Source organism: Archocentrus centrarchus, chromosome 17 (genome assembly GCF_007364275.1).
Source record: "Archocentrus centrarchus isolate MPI-CPG fArcCen1 chromosome 17, fArcCen1, whole genome shotgun sequence".
Classification (NCBI taxonomy): Eukaryota; Metazoa; Chordata; class Actinopteri; order Cichliformes; family Cichlidae; genus Archocentrus; species Archocentrus centrarchus.
Window position 1 is genome coordinate 21,654,355 of NC_044362.1, and position 24,629 is coordinate 21,678,983.

General features: G+C 40.0%; 1 pseudogene; it reads right to left on the minus strand.

The window, feature by feature from the left end:
• Positions 1-9,294: 9,294 nt before the first annotated feature.
• On the minus strand, positions 9,295-16,123 carry LOC115795595 (WD repeat and SOCS box-containing protein 2 pseudogene; annotated as a pseudogene).
• Between the last annotated feature and the right edge of the window lie 8,506 nt (positions 16,124-24,629).

Genomic DNA, 24,629 nt, shown 5'->3' on the forward strand with positions numbered 1-24,629 from the left:
AATAAGTGTATGTGTATTGACAATGTTAATAGTATTTTTAAGGCATTAATGGGAAAACAAATGGACTTTTGTCTTTATTGCCAAGCTGTTGGTGATGACTTTGAACATCGTGTGGCTACCTACCTGTGGCTATCTTGTGAGACATTTCACAGTTGCCTTTAACAAAAAATGTGACATTTTAAAAAATTCCCTGTGTTTAGTTGCGTTTGTCTGTGACGCCTCCTCTCTGGTTATGGCAGGTGAAACCATGGGAACTGATGCAGCAGTGTGCTGATTCTACTTTATCCAGTCTGCCTTTGTCTTGTAGCCAAGCAAGCTAACTCTAAATAGGAAGGAGTCGGCATATACCAGGCTGATGTCTTGTTGAAACACAAATGGCATGAGCAAATGTGAAGTAGACATTTACATGGATCTGTTTAATCTGATTTTAAATAAAAAGTTTCTGTGTATGTGAGTTTGAGGTTTGATTGTTCTGCTTTTAAAAGTGTTCCTCTTTTTAAGTCACGCTTTCTGATAATATATGCAACTCAATCTGGCAAAATTAGTCGGAAGTCGGAAGAGCTTATTCTTAGGCCAGGAACCAGGGTTATAATAGTTTTGGATTTTACATTATAGTTTAGTTTTAGTTAGTTTTTACTTTTTTTCTCTAATTCAGTTAGTTTTAATTAGTTTTCAGAGTGGTTTTGCTCATTTTTATTAGTTTTTATTTTGGTTTTATGCTTAGTTTTAGTTAGTTTTAGTTAGTTTCAGTATTAGTTTTAGTATTTTCATACTTAATCAGGTACCCTTTAAAGATACCCTTTAAAGAAATATATTCAGCAACCAACTGTTCACAGACAGCAGAACTACATGCTAAATGTGTGTAATATTAAAGACACACATGAACATCAACAGGGAGAAACTGCTAACAATATGAACTCCAAAACTCGATAAATTCTACAATAAACTCCCAATAAAGTTCAGCCTCAGTGCAGCAAATTAATAACAGCTACATGTGGTGTTTGACAAAAACAAACTCCTTGAAGGAGTCAAAGCTCAAATCCAGCTGCATCCTGATGTTCTCACCACCTGATGCTGCTTCTGTTTTGGAGCTAGCCTGGTTAGATGCTCGCTGATTAGACTTGCAGGGTCTTTGCGGCCTATGTAGCCTACGGAAGTGTCCGACCTCATGTCAGCATTCATGCATGTATAGCTGGATTGTGTGTGTTAATTACCTTGGTGTGTGCTGGGGGTTTTTTGGTCCTTGCTCTTTGTGCTCAGTTTTTAGGGTGCAAACATATTTGTCCCTGTTTTTTCACTTTCTTCATTCCTTCACGTCCATTCCCATAGTTTCAGCAGCTCCCTCCAGGAATTTGCTGACATTTGTGAGTCCTTATATTGATGCTTTGATTATTAGTCCTGATTGTTATTATCTGACTGATAAAGTAGCCGGAAACGCACAAGAACTAAACACAACGTTGTGGCTGCGTTGACCCGACGAGTAGTCACGTTTCTCTGGAGGTGCAGGCCAGGGTGCCTTGTAGGATGAGAGCGGTTTCCGTAGCTGCCTTGTGTGCGCTTCTCAGGTCTACTTTAATGTTGGTGTTTTTTTTTCCTGACTAAGAAGTCTCTGGAGCTTGAAAAAGGCAACTGGACTTCTTTTTGTTTCTTGAAGACGTTTCACCTCTCATCCGAAAGGCTTCTTCAGTTCTCAACCAAATGGTGGAGAGACCCAGGTATTTAAACCCCTGTGGGCGTAGTCCCCTGGAGGTGGTTATGACCCTCTATTGATCATGTGCGTGAACACATGTGCCCAGGTGTGAAGGGGGCGTGGGTCATATTTAATCAGTGGTTTCAGTTGAAACCAATTTAGGACTCCGCTCCATTGTTTCCTGTGGCCTATTGAGGTCACTGGAACAAAGGTGTGAATGGGGGTTGAGACGTCTGGGAAGGGAGCTCAGGACAGCACTGTAAGCGGGGGAAAGTTGGTGACGTAATCCACCTCCTATGTCCACTGTGAACAACCATCATTGAACAGAGCAGTTGAATGTGCTGACAACAAAATCACACAAAATCATCAATGGAAATCAAATTTTTTAACCAATGGAGGCCTGGATTTGGAGTCACACACAAAATTAAAGTGCAAAAACACACTACAGGCTGATCCAACTTTGATGTAATGTCCTTAAACAAGTCAAAATGAGGCTCAGTATTGTGTGTGGCCTCCACGTGCCTGTATGACCTCCCTACAACACTGGGCATGCTCCTGATGAGGTGGCGGATGGTCTCGTGAGGGATCTCCTCCCAGACCTGGACTAAAGCATCCGCCAACTCCTGGACAGTCTGTGGTGCAACGTGACGTTGGTGGATGGACCGAGACATGATGTCCCAGATGTGCTCAAATGGATTCAGGTATGAGGAACGGGCGGGCCAGTCCATAGCTTCAATGCCTTCATCTTGCAGAAACTGCTGACACACTCCAGCCACATGAGGTCTAGCATTGTCCTGCATTAGGAGGAACCCAGGGCCAACCGCACCAGCATAGGGTCTCACAAGGGGTCTGAGGATCTCATCTCGGTACCTAATGCTACCTCTGGCAAGCACATGGAGGGCTTTGTGGCCCTCCAAAGAAATGCCACCCCACACCATTACTGACCCACTGCCAAACCGGTCATGCTGAAGGATGTTGCAGGCAGCAGATCGCGCTCCACGGTGTCTCCAGACTCTGTCACGTCTGTCACATGTGCTCAGTGTGAACCTGCTTTCATCTGTGAAGAGCACAGGGCACCAATGGCGAATTTGCCAATCCTGGTGTTCTCTGGCAAATGCCAAGCATCCTGCATGGTGTTGGGCTGTGAGCACAACCCCCATCTGTGGACGTTGGGCCCTCATACCATCCTTATGGAGTCGGTTTCTAACCGTTTGTGCACACACATACACAATTGTGGTCTGCTGGAGGTCATTTTGCAGGGCTCTGGCAGTGCTCCTCCTGTTCCTCCTTGCACAAAGGCAGAGGTAGCGGTCCTGCTGCTGGGTTGTTGCCCTCCTTTGGCCTCCTCCACGTCTCCTGGTGTACTGGCCTGTCTCCTGGTAGCGCCTCCAGCCTCTGGACACTACGCTGACAGACACAGCAAACCTTCTTGCCACAGCTCGCATTGATGTGCCATGAATGAATGAATGAATGAATGAAGTTTTATTGCCATGTGGGTGAACAAGTTCACACATTGGAAATTGCAGTTACAGAACACCATCCAAATACACAAACACAACACACATAGGGGGATATGTGTCCTTGGGTCATGCAGCCGTTTCTTACGGCGCTACCTTTGGCAGGAGGAGAAAAAAACACATCATGGGGAAGTTAGGTTAAAAAAAAAGTCATCTGGTACAGTGCTCAAAAAGAGCACTATACCAGGGTCCAAAAAAAACCACCTTAGCAAAGCATTTGCACATGTAAAGCAAGGACAGCGGCGGTAGGTGAGGTCAGGGCAGGAGGGGATGCAGAAGGAGACGAGGGTGGGGGCATTGTGGAGCCAGATGCCAGGTTCCAGCCAAAACAGTTTGCTGATAGTGGTGGAATTTCATCAGCGGCCGTGATACACCAGACCCAGCTTCACAAATCACAACGCGGAGTGGGGGGGAGAGCAGCCGCACACAGTGCCTGGAGAGAGATATGGTTGCCAACCCAAGGCCGGCAGGGGAGCCGAATTCCTGATAACAGAAGTTGTTTTGGAACAGGCTGCTTGTTTTTCCAACAGCCTTCAGTCTTACTGGGAAACCATTCAAAAATCCAATATTCCAAATTAGTTGATTGCCGTCCTCACTGTGCAGAACCGAACTATATCTCCTGATCTAACCCCTCTCGCCTGCGAGCTCGCTAATCTTGCGGCTCAGGTCCACCAGGCTTTGAGTCTGAGTTTGTACGGCTCTGCTCAGCCCTTCCACCTGGATCGGCAGCCTCTGCAGATGTCGAACCGCCGTCCAGATTTTCTTAATTTGCCAGTAAAGCAGGTATCCACCGAGCCCAAACAGAGAAGATACTGCTACCAAAAAGCCGAATATGTAGGCGTCTTCCACGTCTTCCACTCCAAGGGCCGAGAAGCACACAGGTCTCCACGAGCTCCAAGAGTCGATGACGTATCCAACCGGGTCTGTTCCACTCGGACACGCAGGCTCCCCTGTCCCGGATCTCATAGTGGAAAAAATTCGATCAATGATGGAGAATGCCCAGTTTGCCAGATCCATGGTTCAATCTTGTTCTTATTCGGACAGTGTGTAAAAAGACGCTCTCACAGCAAGCAGCAAGCGGAGAGATGGGGAGGGCAGGGAGAGAGAGATAGTGCGACCGTCTCCGACAAGAGCAGGAAGAAGACAGCAGGAGAAAGAAGACAGCAGGAGGGATGAGCTGCACTACCTGAGCCACTTGTGTGGGTTGTAGAGTCCGTCTCATGCTACCACGAGTGTGATAGCACCACCATCATTCAAAAGTGACAAAACATCAGCCAGAAAGCACAGGTACTGAGAAGTGGTCTGTGGTCCCCACCTGCAGAACCACTCCTTTATTGAGTGTGTCTTGCTAATTGCCATAATTTCCACCTGTTGTCTATTCCATTTGCACAACAGCATGTGAAATTGATCGTGAATCAGTGTTGCTTTCTAAGTGGACAGTTTGATTTCACAGAAGTTTGATTTACTTGGAGTTATATTGTGTTGTTTAAGTGTTCCCTTTATTTTTTGAGCAGTGTATATATCCCTTTCATGCATGAATTATGAGAACCTTAGTCAAGATTTTTGTTTTCTGAATGTTTTTATTTCTCTTTAGGCAAGAAAAAAAATGCAATTAAAATTTTGTTTATGAACCTATTTTTCATTGAGTTACAAATATGTCTACTCAGCTGGACACCATGCATTTGACTTTCAACCAGAGAAATGTGTATTTAACACACATCATCCATCCATCCATCCATCCATCCATCCATCCACATCCATCCATCCATTCTCTTCCGCTTATCCGGGGCGGTTTGCGGGGGCAGGAGCCTAAGCAGAGAAGCCCAGGCTTCCCTGGGCACCCAATAACAGAAAATGATATTGTATCCTCAGATCGACTGTCACTACTGCTAATATTCACTAATCCTGATTTGTTAATTCTTTCAAATAACAAATAAAAAAAAAAAAGAAAACTCCCCAGACTGGCCAGTCAGTAGCAGTGTATGGGATGATGCACAGCATCCCTGCGTTACTGATATGCAACTCTAAACAACAAAACACAGGCTACAAGAACAGCTTGAACAGCCGTCCACTGTATGACCACTATGCATGAAAGGGTATAGATATATATATATATATAATATATATATATATATATATATATCTATCTCTCTTGTATATATTAAGCTGAGATCTTGATGAGAGGCTTAAACCTGTGTCGAGGTCTATTTTCTTTCTGTACATAAATGCCTCTCCCGTCGCCGCCGCGCCCGTGCCCCCTACTTTTGTTTTTCTGCGTCAGCCAGAACATCACCGGATTATGTCACTTTTACATATAGTATTTCACTTCATAGTCTCACAGTGGAGCTATTAACTGAGATTCATGCAGTCAGAATGTGAGCTCACTTCTGCAGAAACACCTTCACCAGCAATTTAAAACCTTTATTGCATTTGTTTTCTAGCTTTCGGCTGTAATTCTTTTCAGGCAATCAAAAAGAATGTGTTAGAAAAAAGAGCAGGGCTTGCCACCATGAAACTCAGGAAAAGGAAAGGAATGGGGTCTATTTTAATAGATTTTTCTCCTCAACCTAATCAAGTAGTTTTGGTCCCTTGTGACTCAGTCACAGTAGAGTTAAAACAGAGTGGCAGCCTCCTTGTGACTAGAACAAATTGTTGGTTGCCCAACTTTTTTGTTGTCGCAGAGTGATTACAAGTAGTCGCAGTGATTGCACAGGTCGCCTGGTGGGAGGCAATCTGTCACCAAACAATTGTGGTCTGACCCAGACGAACTGCAATCACTTTCAGAACGACTGGTAAAGGTTTGGAAATGTATGCAATCTAATTTATAAATGGCCAACACTTTAATCAGTCTGAGTTGGTCTGCACTGATGCGCACAACTTGTCTACAACACGTTTTTGCTATGGGCAACTCAGCTTGAACCAGTTGGCAACTGGTTGTATTGTGGTTGTATTCCTACATAAAAGCAAGTTGCTATGTCATTTTGCAGCTAAATCTCCATCCTGCACAACTATATCACTATTTGTGAAGGAATTTCTGTTTTAAATCTATGAGGTACTGGCTGGACTCTGACACCTAATGAATTACTGTTTAATGTAAATTTTTGTCTATGTAGATGGCAATCAGCTTGCAATAGATGGCCACAGATTTGTAATTTCCACTGATTTATCAAAGTCAATTGCTGTCAAGTTGGCAATTACATGCAACAGATTTCATGTACTGTAATTGCCAACTTGAACCCATTCAAAATGGTAGTAGACTGACTCAGTTTTATTACCATTTTGTCGCCACTTTGACTCACCAGAGTCAGCTTAAAGATGCTAACTGACTGCATGTGGCCAGAGATCTGGTCCCCAATTTTTGGGGGCAACTGTTTCAAAGGCACCATGATTGCAAGTTCATTGAATGGGGTTGCAGTAATTTGGTCATGCCGTGGTCTCAAACCACTGTTTTTCATAGTGTGACTACAGTATTGTCTGGCAAAGCAAATCTGAACTTAAAGTTAAAAACAGAACTATGAAACTAAGTGAAGAGATGATCAGATGAGAAACACGCCCCCTGGGTCCCAGCCTTCTGACTTACATACCTGTTTAGAACCAGTAGTGCAATTTTTTTTAGGAAACCGGGTTGCCCTGTAAATGCACCATGGGAATGTAAAACGTCTGGACTTGGTAAGACTTGGTAAGACTCACACACGGTTAAATGAATAACTTTGGGAATGGGTGGAAGAATATTTGATATGTATGTGGAACATTTGCACACAGGGCACCTTAATTCGCTCACACACACACACACACACACACAACACACACAACACACACACACCCACACACACACCACACACACACCACACACCTTCGTTATTATGTATCCACCCCAACAAATCAGAGGTCAATAGTCACACTAAGCCTGGGGTTTACTAAGCTATAATTACATAGTGAACCACACACTTACTTTACACACACACGCACGCACGCACGCACGCACACACACACACACACACACTCACACACACCCTTTCTGTCATGAATACTACTAATAAATAGAGCTCAGGAAGGAACTCCCGCTGTCATTATTTCACATTAGCTAAAGTAGGCTTGACCTACAATCTGAGTGCGCTTATCTCAGCATCATTCTATTAATCCTAATGAGTCAAAATAAAAACTGCTATTACGCTCAGCTCTGTTTTAATATTTACTTTAAAGTCCCTCTCCTCTCAAAAACATGCGCCGATTGTTGGATGTCTCTCTTCATTATACAGACTGCAACATTTCTTAAAATTTTAAAGAGGGGATATTTTTATTGTGTTGAAAGTAAATGTCACTTTAAGATGTGTTTATGTGTCTTTGTGGCTTTCAGCTTTGCAAGATTATGTCCAGTAAAAGACTTGTAAAAGTGTGACATTTAACTTGAAACCATTGGCACATACCGTGGTGTGAAAAAGATTCTGTCCCCTTTCTAATTACTTGTTTGTTTGTTTTTTGTTTTGGTTTGTTTTTTGCATATTTGTCACATTACATCTTACCCCATTAAATTATATAGTTTTTAGAAAGCTGGGTTAAATTTCACTAGCCACACCCAGGCCTGGTTACTGCCAGACCAGTTGAATCAAGAAATCGCTTAAATAGAACCTGTCTGACAAAGTGAAGTAGTCTAAAATACCTTAAAAAGCAATATATCACGCCTTGATCTAAGGAAAGCCAAAAACAGATGAAAAACAATGCCATTGACATTTATCAGCCTGGAAAGGGTTACAGAGCCATTTTTAAGGCTTTGGGACTTCAGTGAACCATAGTGAAAGCCGCTATCCACAAATGGAGAAAACCTGGTATAGTGGTGAATCTTCCCAGTAGTGGCCAGCCTACCAAAATTACTCTAAGAGCGCATCAGTGATTCGTTCACCAGAACAATGTCTACAGAACCACAGGCCTCACTAGTCTCAGTTAAGGTCAGCATTCATGATTCAGCAATAAGAAAGTGACAGGGCAAAAATGGGAGAGTTCCAAGGAGAAAACCACTGCTGACTAAAAAGAACACAAAAGCACAAAGGCTCATCTCACATTTGCCAAAAAACTTATGGATGATCCCTAAAATATTCTGTGGACTGAGAGTTTATTACAGCTGGCATAAAACAAACAGCATTTCATAAAAAATACATCATACCAACAGTTAAACATGGTGGTGGTAGTGTGATGATCTGGGGCTACTTTGCTGCTTCAGGACCTGGACGGCTTGGCATAATTGTTGGAACCATGAATTTTACTCTCTACGAGGAAAATTCTAAAGGAGAATGTCCAGCCATTGGTTAGTGCCCTGAAGCTCAAGCACACTTGCATTGTGCAGCAGGACAATGATCCAAAATACCCCCACAAGTCCACCTCTGAATGGCTCAAAAAGATAAAACAAAGGTTTTGTAGGGGCCTACTCAAAGTCCTTTCAGATTGAGATGCTTTTGCATGACCTTAAATAGCCTGTTCATACTGTAAACCCCCTCAATGTGGGTGAATTAAAACAATTCTGCAAAGAAGAGTGGGCCAACATTCCTCCACAGTGATCTGAAAGACTCAGTTATCAGTTGCCAGTTATCACAAATGCTTGACTGGAGTTCTTGCTGCCAAGAGTGGCACAACTAGTTATTAGATTTGAGGGGCAATTACTTTTTCACATCGGACCAGGTAGGTTTGGATAGCTTTTGTCCAAAAATAAATGAAATTATCACTTAAAAAAAGCATTTTATTTACTCGGGTTATCTTTGTCTAATATTGAAAAATTTTTTTTTTGATTATCTGCAATATGTAAGTGTGAAAGATATGGAAAAAATTGAGAATCAGGGAGGGGGCAAGTGCTTTTTCACAGCACCTACTAGTCATACAGTGAGAACTGATTTTTCCAGCAAATTTTTTATATGAGACATTTTTTCTTCATATCTCAGTGAGGGAGAAAGAGTAGGTGGGCTTTTTAAATATTGAACTTGAAATGGAACATTTTTTATTTGATATTACTATTTTAAATTTAATAACTTTTATGTGGCTTAAGGTTAAGTCTGGATTTCAGAAAAAGTTTCATAAAGTTCACTCTTTACAATTCGTTTAAATACTTGAGAGAAAATTTCACACTTAAAGCTCAACATGGAAACAGTTTGCCTGGTTTTTGCAGTGTAGTCAGCCAACCTCTTTTTCCTGATCACTTTTTGTGGACTCTTTATTTTTAATTCTATTTGTAAGATATGTATGGGTTTATCAGGAATGCATTTATTTAAAATTTGTTGTTAATCCAATAATTACTAGATACAAACTAAGAGTATGAAAGAGCTAGTTTTGTCAGGAATTATACCCCTTTTAATAAATGCCAGACCCTACCCTCATAGGAAACATCCTAGGTGATAGTTTGGATTATTAGACTTGTATACAGTACCAGTCAAAAGTCTGGACACACCTTCTCGTTCAATGTCTTTATTTATTTTGTCCCTACATTGTAAATTAATACTGAAGTCATCCAGACTATGAAGGAACACATAAGGAATCATGTAGTAAACATAAAAGTGTTAAATATACCAAAATATGTTTTAGATTCTTCAAAGTAGACTGCTTTTGTTTTGATTATAGCTTCATGAAGAAATGGTTTTCCAACAGTCTTGAAGGAGTTCCCAGAAGTGCTGAGCACTTGTTGGCTGCTTTGACACACCCCATACCATCACACTTCCTCATCCATACGTCATAGTGGGAACTACACATGTAGGAACCATCCGCTCACCTTTTCTGCATCTTACAAAGACAAATTTGGACTCATCAGACCAAAGGACAGATTCCCACTGGTCTAATGTCCATTCCTTGTGTTCCTTGGCCCAAGCTATTCTCTTCCTCTTGTTGTCTTCCTTAGAAGTGGCTTCTTTGCAGCAATTGGACCATAAAGTCCAGATTCACGCAGTCTTCTCTGAATAGTTGATGTCGAGGTGTGTGTGGCTACTTGAACTCTGTGAAGCATTTAGGTGGGCTCTTATCTGGGGTGTTGTAACTTGCGGTTTCTGAGGCTGGGTAACTCTGATGAACTTTTCCTGTGCAACAGAGGGAACTCTTGGTCTTCCTTTCATGGGGTGGTCTTGATTAGAGAGAGTTTCATCATAACGTTTGATGTCTTTGTGACTGCACTTGAGGAAACTTTCAAAGTTCTTGAAATTTTTCAGATTGGCTGTCCTTCATTTCTTAAAGGAATGATAGACTGTCGTTTTCTTTATTTAGTTGAGTAGTTCTTAATCAAATTGGGCTATTCACTGTATACCAACTCTACCTCTTCCCAACACAACTGATGGCCTCAAACACATTAAGAGGGCAAAAATTCAAGTTATTAACTCTTGACGAGCTGACAGCTGCTAACTGAAAGCCATTCCAGGTGACTACCTCATAAAACTGACTGAGAAAATGCCAAGCTGTTCAAAGCTGTCATCTAAACAAGATGTATCTACTTTGAAGAATCTAAAATAGTGGCGCAGTGGGCAGGTGCTCACCTTGCAACTGGAGGGTTGCAAGGTTTCTCTGTCTCTTTTCGTCTCCATCACCATCCCTCTCTCCCCCAGCTCCCAAATCCTAAGAGCTCTGTCGTCGGTCACAATCGTCAGGTTGCAGACCGTTTGGAGAGAATCGTATTGCTGATATTTGGTTTTGCCCGTAATCTTCAAAGTAGTCAGCCAGAGTGGCCAGCTTCTCAGCTGTGTACGGGTCCCAGAGGTCGATCCACCAACTGGAGCTGCTGAAGGCTGCGGGTGGCGAGAATTGCCCCATCAGGAGAGAAGTCGCCGGAAGACAGGAGGTACACCGTCTTGTGGGCCCCCCCCCCGTCAGGTTCCTGATGAACGTATATGACCGTAGACTCCACAGACACACCATCCTGTCAAATCTGCCGACAGATGCAATCATGCTGCAGTCAGATGAGATGCAGCAGGAACGAATCCAGTCTTTATGGCCATAAAGCACCTGCACCTTCTTCCCTTTGTGAGCCAGGTCCCATATCCTCAGCGTCTTGTCCCGAGAAGACGATATGAGGGTGAGCGTGCCGTTCTGAGGGAACACCAGGTCTCTCACAACCCCCTCATGGCCATGGAGATCAAAAACAGCACTGCCTGTTAGAACATTCCAGATTTTGATCACCCCGTTCTTCAATCCCGTGGCCAGAAGCAGGCTGTTTTTCCCTTGTGAGCGTGCATTAGCCGCACGTGCTGCTGCGCCTGACTTCGGAGGCCTGGGTCCGAAGGCGAGCCCCCACACTGGGTGACCACAACTGAAGCTTTTGTCTCCTCGGTCAGTCTCTCCATTTTGACTTTCTTCGGAGTCGAGGGGCCAGGCGACGACCCAGACGATCCCGTGTCCCATGGACCAGGCGAACCAAGCTCCATCCGGGGAGAAGTCAACACTCCAGGTCTCACATCCAGCCCGCTCCACCAAGGACGGAGGACGCCTGGTCTTCAGCTCCAGGAGGAGAGCTGGGTCGGAAGATGTCGGCTGCAGCTCCGGGTTGTTTTCCGTGGAAGCACATCCTTTCTCTTTTCACATTCTTCGCTTTGTGACCGACTTCCTGAATGCGTCCTCCCCGCTTGACCGCAGCATTTAAACCAGGACAGGACAGAGTTTTCAGCGCCCCGGAGCAGCGGAGGCTCGATGATCACGACGGCGGTGGGAGATACTGTGACAGGAAGAAACAAAATGTTCAGCGGAGTTCTTCTTATCTGAGTCCCCGTCTGAGAGCATGCTGTCATTGTGTCCCTGGGCAAGACACTTAACCCACATTGCCTTAATGTGAATGTGGTTGTGTGTTTGGTGGTGGTCAGAGGGGCTGTAGGTGCAAATTGGCAGCCACGCCTCTGTCAAACTGCTCCAGGGCAGCTGTGGCTACATTAGTAGCTTACCACCACCAAGTATGATTAAGGTGTGAATGAATAGTGCATGAAATTGTAAAGCGTCTTTGGGTTGTCTAGAAAAGCGCTATGTAAGACTAATGCATTATTATTATAAAACATATTTGGTTTGTTTAACAATTTTTGTTTTATATATATATATATATATATATATATATATATACACACACACGTTTGGATAGATATAGATACACAAACATGCGCGCTTTATGAGGTTAATATGCACATTGTGTATTTACATTTTTACATTTTTTTTGTCAAAAGAATCAGCAGTACTTTGCTGGGGAAATAAAAACATGTTTCTATTCACTCCCACCTGTTCCACCTGTAAATGAGCTTAGTAAACTTAATCCCTCGTGAGCAGTGGGGGGACGGTGAACATTTTACTCTTTCTTTTACTGATTGCTTTTCTCATTTGATAATGAGGTTTGTAACGTGCTTTGAAATTGGGAGGGAGAGATAAAGCTGTCAGGCTGATTTGTCTGAAGCTGAGGTTTGCTGATTCCATTATTTGGCCTGGAATTGGCTGTCACTGACACTGGATTTGGCATTCATACCAGGCACAGGTGTACTCTTGTAGCTTATCTCTGCCTTTTCTCAGTGATGAAGTGGCTGCCTTGGGGCTATAATGAGCAGGGAAGGCATAGAAAGACTGAGTGAGTCTGTTTTTCAGTCACAGGTGCAAAGAAAGCGTGAGAGATCTAATGGATGGCAGTATGATGGTTTGCATGAAGTAAGACAGAAAGAGAGGTGAGATGACTGAAGGAAGGAACAGCAGGTGAGGTGAAGGGATGTAGAGTGAACAGAGGTGCACACACACACACACACACACACACACACACACACACACACACACACACACACACACACACACACACACACACACACACACACACACACACCACACACACAAGCTCACATAGAAAGTGAGTGAGAAGGGGGAGAAACAAACAAACAAGCCCTTGGCTGTCCCACAACACCAGCTGACAGGTGCTTCCTGTATGAGTGGCTAGCATCCACAGTTTATATCCTGAATGTGTGTGTGTTTCTGTTTGTGAGTGTGTGTTTGTGTTTGTGGTTATTAGAGTGAGCTGACATGTGGGATATGCAAATTAGCAGGTCTTCAAGAAAATTCTCATAGAAATAAAAATACAGCTTAAGGAATTCATGTTCATTACTGAAATGTCATTTCCCTCTAAAAATGAAGAAAAAAATAATACATAAAATATTAATATCACAAACATTGTTTTTAGGTCTGGGTTTTGATTCCTGGTTGTTAAGTAAAATCAACAATTCAAAAAACATAAAAATGTCCAAAAAAAGTCAGATTTTATGCACATTAGCACAAGCCCGTGCTCCACTGTTGTTAGGTCTGTGGTTGCTATGCAATATGATGGCATCATATGATGTACAATTCAAGGTTTTTGGATGTAAATTAGATGTTACTATCAAATTAAAATGATACTATGCCTTATTTTTGTTGTAGGTGCACTGGTGGTGGTTGCTTACACTACATTGCCAAAATATTTGTCTCTCATGTGCATGAACTTGAGTGACATCCCATTCTTAATCCAATTAACATGATGTCAGCCCACCCATTTGCAGCTTTAACAACTTCAACTCTTCTGGGAAGGCTTTCCACAAGGTTTAGGAGTTCTTCCAGAAGCACATGTTGAGGGTCAGTGATGTTGGACGAGAAGACCAGGTTAGCAGACCTCCACTCTTATTCATAAGGTGTTGTGTTGGGTTGAGGTCAGGACTTTGTGCAGGCCAGTCAAGTTTTCCACACCAAACTAGTTGACCGTGGAATATTTAGTAGGCAATTTCATGACTAGACTTGGCGCACAGGTGGCGTCCTATCATGGTATGACACTGGAATTAACTGAGTTCCTGAGAGTGACCCATTCTTTCACAAATATTTGTAGAGGCAGTCTGCATGCCTAAGTGCTTGGGTTTTTACACCTGTGGCAATGGAAATGATTTGCAACACCTGAATTCAATGATTTGGATGGGTGAGTGAATACTTTTGGCAATATAGTGTGGATAGGAACTTTCAGGGACCTAAGATGTACTAAATTTGGTTGGACAGATAGAGATTTCATGCATTATAGTAAGAAATTACAAAGATCACATGTCAAAAATTCCTTTTTTTTAATAGCAAAACACACTCATTTAAAAACAATTCACATTAAATTTGATATTTAAGAGTATAGACAGGGGATGTAGCCACTGTGATGACGCTGTTTGTGAAATCCCATTATAAATCTTTGAGTGGCACATTTTTTGATAATGAACAATGTAACAAGTGAGGGGTGGATCTGACTTTGAAACCACAATGCTTATTGGATAACTTCTCAATCACGAGTGGAGCATGAGCATATCCTGGATAATCCTTCTATCTGACTCTTAAAATGACCATAATTTACAAAATGGACTATTCAGTATGACCTGAAACTAGTGATTGAGCCCATAAAGTCATCAAGAAAGGGAGCCAAGGACCATTGCAACCAGAGGAGTCACTTCGTGATGGCCATTAAAAAGAATGCTGGTGTAAGGTACTAATGCATTAGCTTAATTTTCAGACCTTGAAGCTATGTCATCTCTTATACCATCTCTCCTTAATGTACATCTTTATATTCTTCAACCTAATGTTGTCTGAAAAAAAAACCTATGGTTAGCAGGTTAGTAGTTAACATATGCTGAAAGGTTATTTTTGCTCTTTTGGTCCGCTGATGCAAAGACCATATTTCTTCCCCTGCTTTAGTGGAAAAAAAAATAAGCGAAACTGATTGGTTGGTGAAGGCATACATTTGTCCATATGTAAAAGGTGTTGTGTAGATGAGGATGGATATATTTACTTTTTTCCTGTATTTCCGGAAAATACCATTTTTAAATTGTGATTAGGATTTTTTTTTTTTTTTACGTTAAATTTATCACGATAACTTTATGGTCTTGTGCTGTATGCGCTTCTCTTTGTATTTATCTCTGTTTTATCACTGATGCCTTTTCTATTTCTACTGCTTCCTTTTGATATTTGATGAGGGACTAGCTTCACTTTCAAAATAGATGTTTGTTGTGTGCACTCTAATATGTTTAATTTTGATTTGTGGGTTTTAAATTGTGCATTCATTTTTATGTGTGCACAAATTAAGCTCAGACATTCACGTACATGAATTCTCCTCACGTTCTCGAATTTATTCCTGCTATTATTTATGACTTCCCTCATGCTTGACATGAGGATCCTTGAGCACACACCCAGACCACACACACACACACACACACACACACACACCACACACACACACACACACACACACACACACACACACACACACACACACACACACACACACGCACACAAGCACACAGCTCAGTGGGAGGTTAAAAGCTATTTCCCAGGCCCTGTTTTAATTGGATGCTCCACTGGATTTTTTCTATTAAATGTAATTAGCAAGAATTAGCCATCTACTTCTGCATTGTGCAAAAGTACAGCTGATAGATGCAAAACAGGATGCACCTGAGTTGTCGTTCTCCATATAAATAAATCAGTAACTAAAAAAAACACTATCTGCACTGTTAGCATCATAAACATACAAATAGATCTTTCACTATGCCTTCCTGGATATGCTGCAGGTAAATTAGTTTTGAATGGCTTGCCAGAATTGCAGCAGTATTGCCTAGCAACTGGGGTGCTGTGTATTGGTCAGACCATTAATGGTTGATCGAGGACTTTTTACCAATACTTGCTATCTTTAATTAACATATGCAAGTGTAATTAATAGCTCTTTAATTTTTTTCCACAATTTTCTTAGTTTCTTCTCATTTAGTTCTATTTTTAATGGTTTAAATGTTGTTGATAAATTTTAATGTTTCTATTTGTTCTTATTTATGCATTATATTGTCCAAAAAACCATTGCTTTCTTTTTTGGTTTCTTTCTGTGTCTTCACATTGTAATTTTCTTTACACTTCTCTCACACTATTGCATCTCACTTTCCATGAGACCTTCCATGCTGGTGTCATTTTTTTTTTTACTTTTCACTTGTCACATGACTAAAAAGTATGAAAAATACGTAGATTCTATCAATTATTAATTATTTTTTATAATGCCTTATCTTTGATGTTGAATATGGCGCTACCAGGCAGGTGGAGAAGAGAAAGACCAGGAAAGATTCATGGATGTAGTGAAGGAGGACATGCAGGGGGTTGGTATAAAAGAGGATGATGCTAATGACAGGATGAAATGAAGGCAGGTGATCTGCTGTGGTGATGCAGAAAGGGAGCAGCTGAAAGAAGTAGTGTTATCTGAGTGGCAACAGGGCCAACAGTGGGCTACTCTGTTTGATTAGGAAGGGAACGCAAAAAAATTGTGATTTGATGCTGAGATCATATCTCTTGGCTGATTTGGGAATGCCTTGGGGTCCCCCAGATTATTTGGAGGAGGTGGCTGTGGAGAGGGAGGTCTGGGTGTCTCCACTTAGATTGCTGCCCAAGCAACCCAAACCTGGATAAGAGGCAAAAAATGGATGGACTATCAATACGTAACGTATAACACTGAAATTCTTTCACCCCCATCAAAATGAATCAAATGTAAAATGGGTTCTAAACAGTCATTATCCTTTCTTCAATACTTTACAAAATGGAACACTTTCCAAATAAAGACTATTAAACAGCTTAAGGAAAGCACTTCTTATTGCCTATTATATTCATACTGATTCATTTTTGAGTGGTAAGATGTGATCTGTATATAATAAGGTTGTGTCACTGAGTCTGTGGCTTACTCAGTCTGCTAATGGTACTGAAAAACACAGAAAGGGAAGATACAGTTAAATAATTCTTAAACATTAACCCAAACGTTAACACTTAAAAATTCAATTGAGACACCATTATTAATTGTGAACCAATACAAGAAAATGCACACTAACAGCTTCAAATCCATTTGTCATTTGATTCATTTTCATGAATCTGAATCTGAAAATTTGAAAGTATTCCTTCCACCGTTCGACTATATAACCTTGAGGTCAATAGGACCTCTACACCTGCTGCTCCACACCTGCACCCATTTGGTTACCAGAAAGCACCAAATAGTTATAACAAACTCTTAACATGTGTTTAATAAAAAAAATATACAGAGACTGAGATGTTTGGTCTGGACTGAGTAAGTGAAACTAGTTAATTAGGTGCAAATTTTAATGATTATATACATGTTTTAAATAGATTTTGAATATTTTTTAAATCATTTAATTTACTATTATTATAACCAGTTTACTATAACCAGTCAATTCCTTCTCTGCCAGCACTTAAATACAATCACATTAAAATATAAATACAGCTACAGTGACTCTACAGAGAACATGGCTTAAATGAGGTGAGACTGAATATGTAATATGAATCAGTGGGTTCATGTGTGTCCTTCAGCAGAGAGCGTTTGTATAGCATTTTGGTGTGGGGTGCACTGCAGTGGTAAGGTTAAAGAGCAAAGTTGTGAAGACCCTTATAAGCACTATTGTATAGGCTTGAACATGCAAAACTGCACGTTCAAGCGCATTTATAATAGCTGACAAGCTTGTACTGTTTTCAGAAACATGCATTTGTACATTATGCAGGCCCATTTTCCATTTCTGAACCAGAGATACTCATTTATTCATAGCCAGAGAGTAATTCCAACAGAATGACCAGTCCTTTGTATGTCCACTGCCCATCAGGCAGGATTGAATCATTTCACCCTCCCTCGTTTTTCAAGGCCGGGTTGAATCCAGGGAGGTCCTTTTGCCCTTACTTTCCTGCTGCTCAGTGAACAGTGGGTTTGTAGCACAGCATGTTTTATTACCTTTCGCCTACATTTTTAATGGAGGGTTTAAATAGGAATGCTTAGGTTTAGAACAATGCCCTGTGTAGCACAGTCAGTGGCGCTCCAGAAACATACATTATGCTTTGTAAGTAAACAGTAAACTGGGATACAGATTCTTTTATAGTAGACAATTTGAACTGGCCCATGAGGCAAATAAAATATATGAAGGAAGCAACTCAAGAAATACAAATAATTCTCCATACAGCATCTTTTTTGCATTAAAAGTAAGACGAAATAGTCGACTGACAGTTCCTTTTGGTTGGTCCCTTCTGTCTGTTCACCTGTTCACGTTAGAGTGACTGTAACATGCCCATAGCATGTTTGGATGAATCATGGAGACTGTACAGAAAACAAATGTAGATGTTGAATATGACACTGCTTTTGTGAAGAAAAACCAGAGTACAGTGTTTGTGGGGACGAGGTTGCAGTGATGACATGGAATGATTAGGATTCTGAGGTACTGTTCTCTACACTGATTTGGCTTATTGCTAAAGAGGCACTGATCCAACTTTTTCTAGTTCCAGTCTTGATAATTTGGCTTAAGGTATCTGCCGATACTGAGCACCAAGCCACTCCTTCTGTTAAATCAATAAGTTCTAATCCTCACTATGAGGAAGAAATACGAATCATTCTTTCATGTATAAAACAACAACAGCCTTTGCTTTGTGAATCTTATAGTGTAACAAACACATCCAAGTATATATATTTACTGAACTGGTATTTATTTGTGAAGTAAATGACAATGGGGTCAATCAAACTAAAAATAAAAAGCAAACAATAGGTTGACATTAATCACCGATTTTTAAATAATTTTCAAAAATAAATATTTAGATTTTAGATCAGTTTGAGAGTCACAGACTACTACATGCTGCACTTATTTGCAGTCAAGCTAGTTACATACAGAAACATAACACGTTTATTTTATTTTAGCTTCCCACCAAGTGTTACTGGACATAATACACTGGAGCCTTTTAATCTTGTCAACTCCATTTTGTGGTTAATTAAAAACTACTGCAGACATACAACCCCCCCCCCCCCCCCCCCCCCAAAAAAAAAAAAAACAAAAACAAACAAACCCCAAAACAAAACAAAACAAAAAAGCAAAATAAACAAAAACTATTAGTGATAGCCAGAAAACTATTAGTGATAGCCAGAGTGAAATACCTCCAAGTTCCTTTTTGCTTTGCCATTAGTTTCTTCCTGTTCCTGCTCCTCTGTACATTAGCTGCCCAGCTAGCCACTGGTGTGGATTGAGCTGCATGTTATTAACATGTGCTAAACAACATTCAATTAAATTAACTGAATTAAATTGTTTGGCTGAAGAGGCTTCTTCCATCAGTTGAAAATACTTATAACCATAAGCAATACAAAATTATCTCTGAATGTCAGTTCAAGTTCAGACTTGTTGCTACGCTGGTGATTAGATACATCTTCTTGATTTCACTGTAATGTTTAGCAGTGAATCTTTATGAATTTATAGTTAACATCCATTGACATTCTGCTGTCATTTTCCCTCATCAAGGGATCGAGAATAGTTTTAAGTTGCTATACGGAATGTGTGTAGATTTATTTTTATAGCACACGTTACCTTGAGGTTAAGATATTTTTTTGCTCTTTTTTTTTTTCTTTTGGCAAATCCCATCAGTATCAGATTGGAAGGCTACGGCTGTGCAGCAGCTGCTTTACTAGGGTGGTCTAACATGCTGCACCACTTCAGACCTTTATTGCATTTTTATTGCATTTATCTCCAGTAATGTGAGTCCTTGCTTTTGAATGTTTTGTTGAATACTAAAACAGCAACAGATTCTGATTTTAAAAGAGAACACTACAGTACATCTTAACAAATTTCCAGTTTTTCTCTGTGGTCTGCAGTGAACTGTCAGACAAACAACGGAGAGGATTTTGAAAGACTGCAATAAGAAGCACCATCATACATCATCATCATTAACAACTGAAATTACTATGCCTAGATACAGAGAAGCAATTCCAATCATTCCAATAGAGAGGTTAGTCTTTTGTCTAAAGACCCTAATTGTTGCAGGGTCTTTACTTTACAATATAAAGCGCCTTGAGGTGACTGTTTATGATTTGGCACTATATAAATAAAATTTAATCTAATTTAATTAATTAAGCTATTATAGCCCTCAGTGGATCTTATAGAAAAAAATTAAATGGCTTGTGAAAGAAAAAAATGTCAGTGAGTGGGTGTTCCCCCCCCTTTAAAAAAAAAAAAAAAAAAAAAAAAGGTATTCTATCAAAAATGGCAAACAAGAAAACACTGGAAAAAAATACTTTGAAGGTTGATGATGTGTGAAAAGGCTGCAAGGCATTGTTGGTATTGATTTTTTTCCCCTGTGAATTGTATTTGTCACAAAGAGAAGGAATGACTTCAGTCTCATGTTTGGATGGATTTTTGGATAAAGATGGAATAGGTTTTAAAACCAATGATACCTATAATGATGGGCTTTTAAACAAAAACAATATTAGATGGCTTTCACAGCTGTAGTGTGTGAACTAATTATAAATCAAAGTCTTTTTAAAATGCATATTATATGCATATTTTAATGCACAGTTAGTCTTTTACTACCGTTATAAAGGAACATCTGGATAAGAGGGTGAAGGGTTTTGGTATAACCAGAGTCCTTCTGAAAGTAAGCCTTGCAACTCTGCACCCATCTTGGTAACACCTTTGGGCAAACCCATATCTGTAATGTCAGTGGTCACCAGGACTTAACTCTTACACGTACAGAATTAGTCACAATTTCAGAACACGAAAGCTTCATTCAGTGCTGGAACGATCAGTGTCTCTCACTTTATGGATACAATAAAACAAGAAAGAAAAAGTACACTTGACCTTAGCTTCAGTATAGAACAAGTACAAATGCCTTTAAAACATATGACTAACTTCATTAGTGTGCATACCTCAGTGCAACAAAATGATTGGTCTTAAGTTTTCTAGTTCAGCTGCTGATTGGCTCTTTGGATACAGATTCGTCCATTAAAGAGTTCTCCCTTTAATTTCCACTTTTCCAGGATTCTATGAGTGCCTTCTCCCCCTCTTATAATGTCTCTAGTACAAACACACTTCAGCTCAACGTGTGTGTGTGTGTGTGTGTGTGGTGTGTGTGTGTGTGTGTGTGTGTGTGTGTGTGTGTGTGTGTGTGAGAGACCATCCAAATGATCCTGTATAAACTATAAAATAATAATATAATAATAAGCTGTTTTTACATAAAAGAGAGGTTTCTTTCTGTAAACACACACAGTCCTCTGTCTGGCCTGCTATCCTGTCACAGCAGCAGAGACATTAATGGGATTGAACCCCATTTTGAAGCTGCATTCATTTGGCTGTCTGAGTCGCACTGAAGTGCAACAGGCGACAAATTAAGCAGGAAAATTCACTAGAATTTAAATTGCACAAAACCAGATAGATGTTAATCTTTGATCAACACACCAAAGAACCTTAATGTGTTTTATATGATCAAAGTTATTTGACACATTTAAAACAACCTTTGTCAACAGATCCCATTATTTTTATCCTCGAGCTCTTTTCGTTTAATTTATTTTTACTTTTTATGTTTATTACTTTGCAGTTGTGCAAAGGTTCATTACTTTGTGCTACCTGTAATTAAAAACAAAACAAAACCATGTCTCTGCACCTCCAGATGCAATTGTCAAATCCCAGGATTAGTTAACGCCAACTGCATTTTTTTTATGTGACTTTCTGTTTACTTAAACTATTGAACCTTTTAAAACCTGAAAATAGAAATTAGAGAACAACTCTGAGGCTGTCTTGCATCAGTGTTTCCTCACCTATCGCTGTGTTCAATAGGAAAGGAAATCACATCAGTCCAGTGAGAAAGGAAAACAGCCTGTTTTCCTCAGTGGTTTCAATCAAGCCAATAAACAAGGCTGGTCCCTTAGAAACACATTGCTATGCACTCCCACACAGCCAGGAAGTCAGCACAGCCATGGCCACGGAGGCAAAGGGCTCTTGACGACATAATGACTGCCATAACTTCATTAAAATGGCCCTGCTTCCGTTCTTCTGTGCCATTCACTTCTTTCCACAAGGCCGTCCTGCTGTGTGTGTGTGTGTGTGTGTGTGTGTGTGTGTGTGTGTGTGTGTGTGTGTGTGTGTGTGTGTGTGTGTGTGTGTGTGTGTGGTGTGTGTGAGTTTCCACATGTGGATGCATAATTTATTTTTCGCTATCCAATGAACTGTTCTGTCTCTTCATCAGGCGAACTTATTTTGACTCCCCTATTTTTCCATCACTTTTTTCCTTTCACTGTCATGTTTTTGTAATAGAAAACATGATCTTGCCTTTGGGCTTTTATCCAGTGAATTCTAAGCCGTGACTCACCTGTTTTGAAAGGTGAAACAATAAGAGCTTGGCTGTCTCAGCAGGCTCGTCACCCCCAAAGATCTATTTAATTAACAGAAGGCATAATCACAATTGGTGCTTTACCTACTTGTAGGAATCACATCAGGAAACGTGATGTGTAGCGAGAGAAGTACGCCACAGGATTAGTCACCTTGTGCTTGAACTGCCAGTTTCAGGTAAGTGTCTATTGACAGGGATGAATAGCTAAAGGACAATAAATGCTTTTATGATGAGAGATCCTTGACTGCATAAATAACACCTGTGGTTTGCACAGGTGTTGATTGTTGATTTTCCTTATACTGCCATTACTGTAGGTGCAGAGCTAATCATTATCATATTTAAATTAATCTGACAGAAAGATTTTCAATTTTAGGATTGAATTTAAATTTCTTAATGGATTGGCACCACCATATCTTCCTTATGTCTCTTCAAGGTCACTGAGATCTGCTAACCTATGTGTCCCAAGACTAGGCTTAAAAACAGGGGGGAATTGAGCTTTCTCAGCTATACCCCCGAAACTGTGGAATGAGTTCCTGCCCCAACGTTTGGATGGCCCCCCACTTTGCACAATTTTAAAGTGCACCTTAAAACTAATTTTTATTCTGTGGCTTTCTTTCAATCCAGAGAGTTGAAAGCCAAGTCTGACATTTAAGGCTGTTTTTTTTGTATTTGTTGTTATCCTTTTAGATATGTTTATTGTTGTGTATGGGATTCTGCATGGATGTATATTGTATTTATTATGTAACCCTCCTTTCTATATAAAGAACTTTGGTTAACTTAACTGTTTTAATGTGCTTTATAAATAAAATTGGAAATTCATTTAAAGAAGAAAATATACCACCAGTATTCATCTTTTTAGAGGATAGTGGTATATTGGTAAAATTTACATTTTTGTGACACTTTATACTTTTTTTTAACCATTAATGACTTATGAGTTATACAGTAACTTCCCTGACATCAGTTTTATTTGTCAATGCTGGAAAAGATTTAGGATGGGATTACACTCACGTACAAGTGGACAGCTATAAAAACAACAGATAGGTAGTCCTTCCTGTGGAGTCATCCTGAAGGCTACGTAAGTTAATGCTTAGTTGGTGAATTAAAGTTTAGCGTCTCAAAAATGAATTATGGTTAACTGAAATACAATTGTTTATCCTTTTCTTGTTCTCCTTGTGGGGAGGTGATGGAAGGCAAACTGTGGACTTTTATGGTTAGCGTTGTTTCATATTTCCTGCCCTTTATTGTTAGCATGATCATAATTGTTCCAGCATCTTAGCAAGTGTCATATTTGTCACCATCACAGTACTGCTCCACTAACTAGTAATGAGTAAAACTTCTTTTAATTACATTTTTGTGATTCATTTTATCTACAAAACCTAATTCCAAAATATCGGGACTTGTGATGATGACTGTCCCAACTTTTTCGCTGCCATCTAATTCAATATTATTAATATATTTTAATAATATTTTTTGTTAATTACAATTTCCTCAATTTAAACATTCAGTATTTTTTCTGTGTTATATTGTGAATATAAAATTGGTTCACAAGATTTGCAAGTCATTGCATTCAGTTTTTACATTTTACACAGCGTCCCAGCTTTTTCAGAATTGGGTTTGTAAATTTGGGTGCTACATATGGGCCACAGTGGAGGTACAGATTGCTGCTAATTAATGACAAAAAGGCAACCCTAACAGAGTTTAAGTGCTCGACATCAAACAGGTCTAGAGACTAGCTGGTGACCATGTATCTACCAATGGTCACTAGGAAAAGTAATGAACTGGTTGTGAGTGGTTGCTGGAGGTTGCTGTGAAATTAATGCTAAAAGTGAATCTTTTAGTATGTACATGTACCAGGATAATATCATGTTTTTTGATCCTACTATTTTGATCCTGCCTGTAAACTTATATTTTTATTTAGAAAACAGAAGAACTGCAGTGAATTGATTGGTTATAGAATAATTAATGAAAAGAAAAGAAATGTGCATTTTGCAAAAATTGCTTAAGTCATATATCAGCAGAACAAACCTTGTGGTTTATTAGTTTTGGTTTAAGAAGTTGCACATTTTCACTGTTTTTATCACATTTTCTAGAAGGAACAATTAGCAGTTTTGTTGCTCTAATTAAAAAACATTAAATTAATATTATAGAAACAAGCAAATCATTTCACACCACAACTGCAAAAGCCACCAATGAAAACAAATAAAGACTACTGTAGTAAGCTGCCATGTGTTGGATTTTTTTTTTCAGTGAGTGTGTTTGTGAACAGGCGGATGTGTTTGCATCTG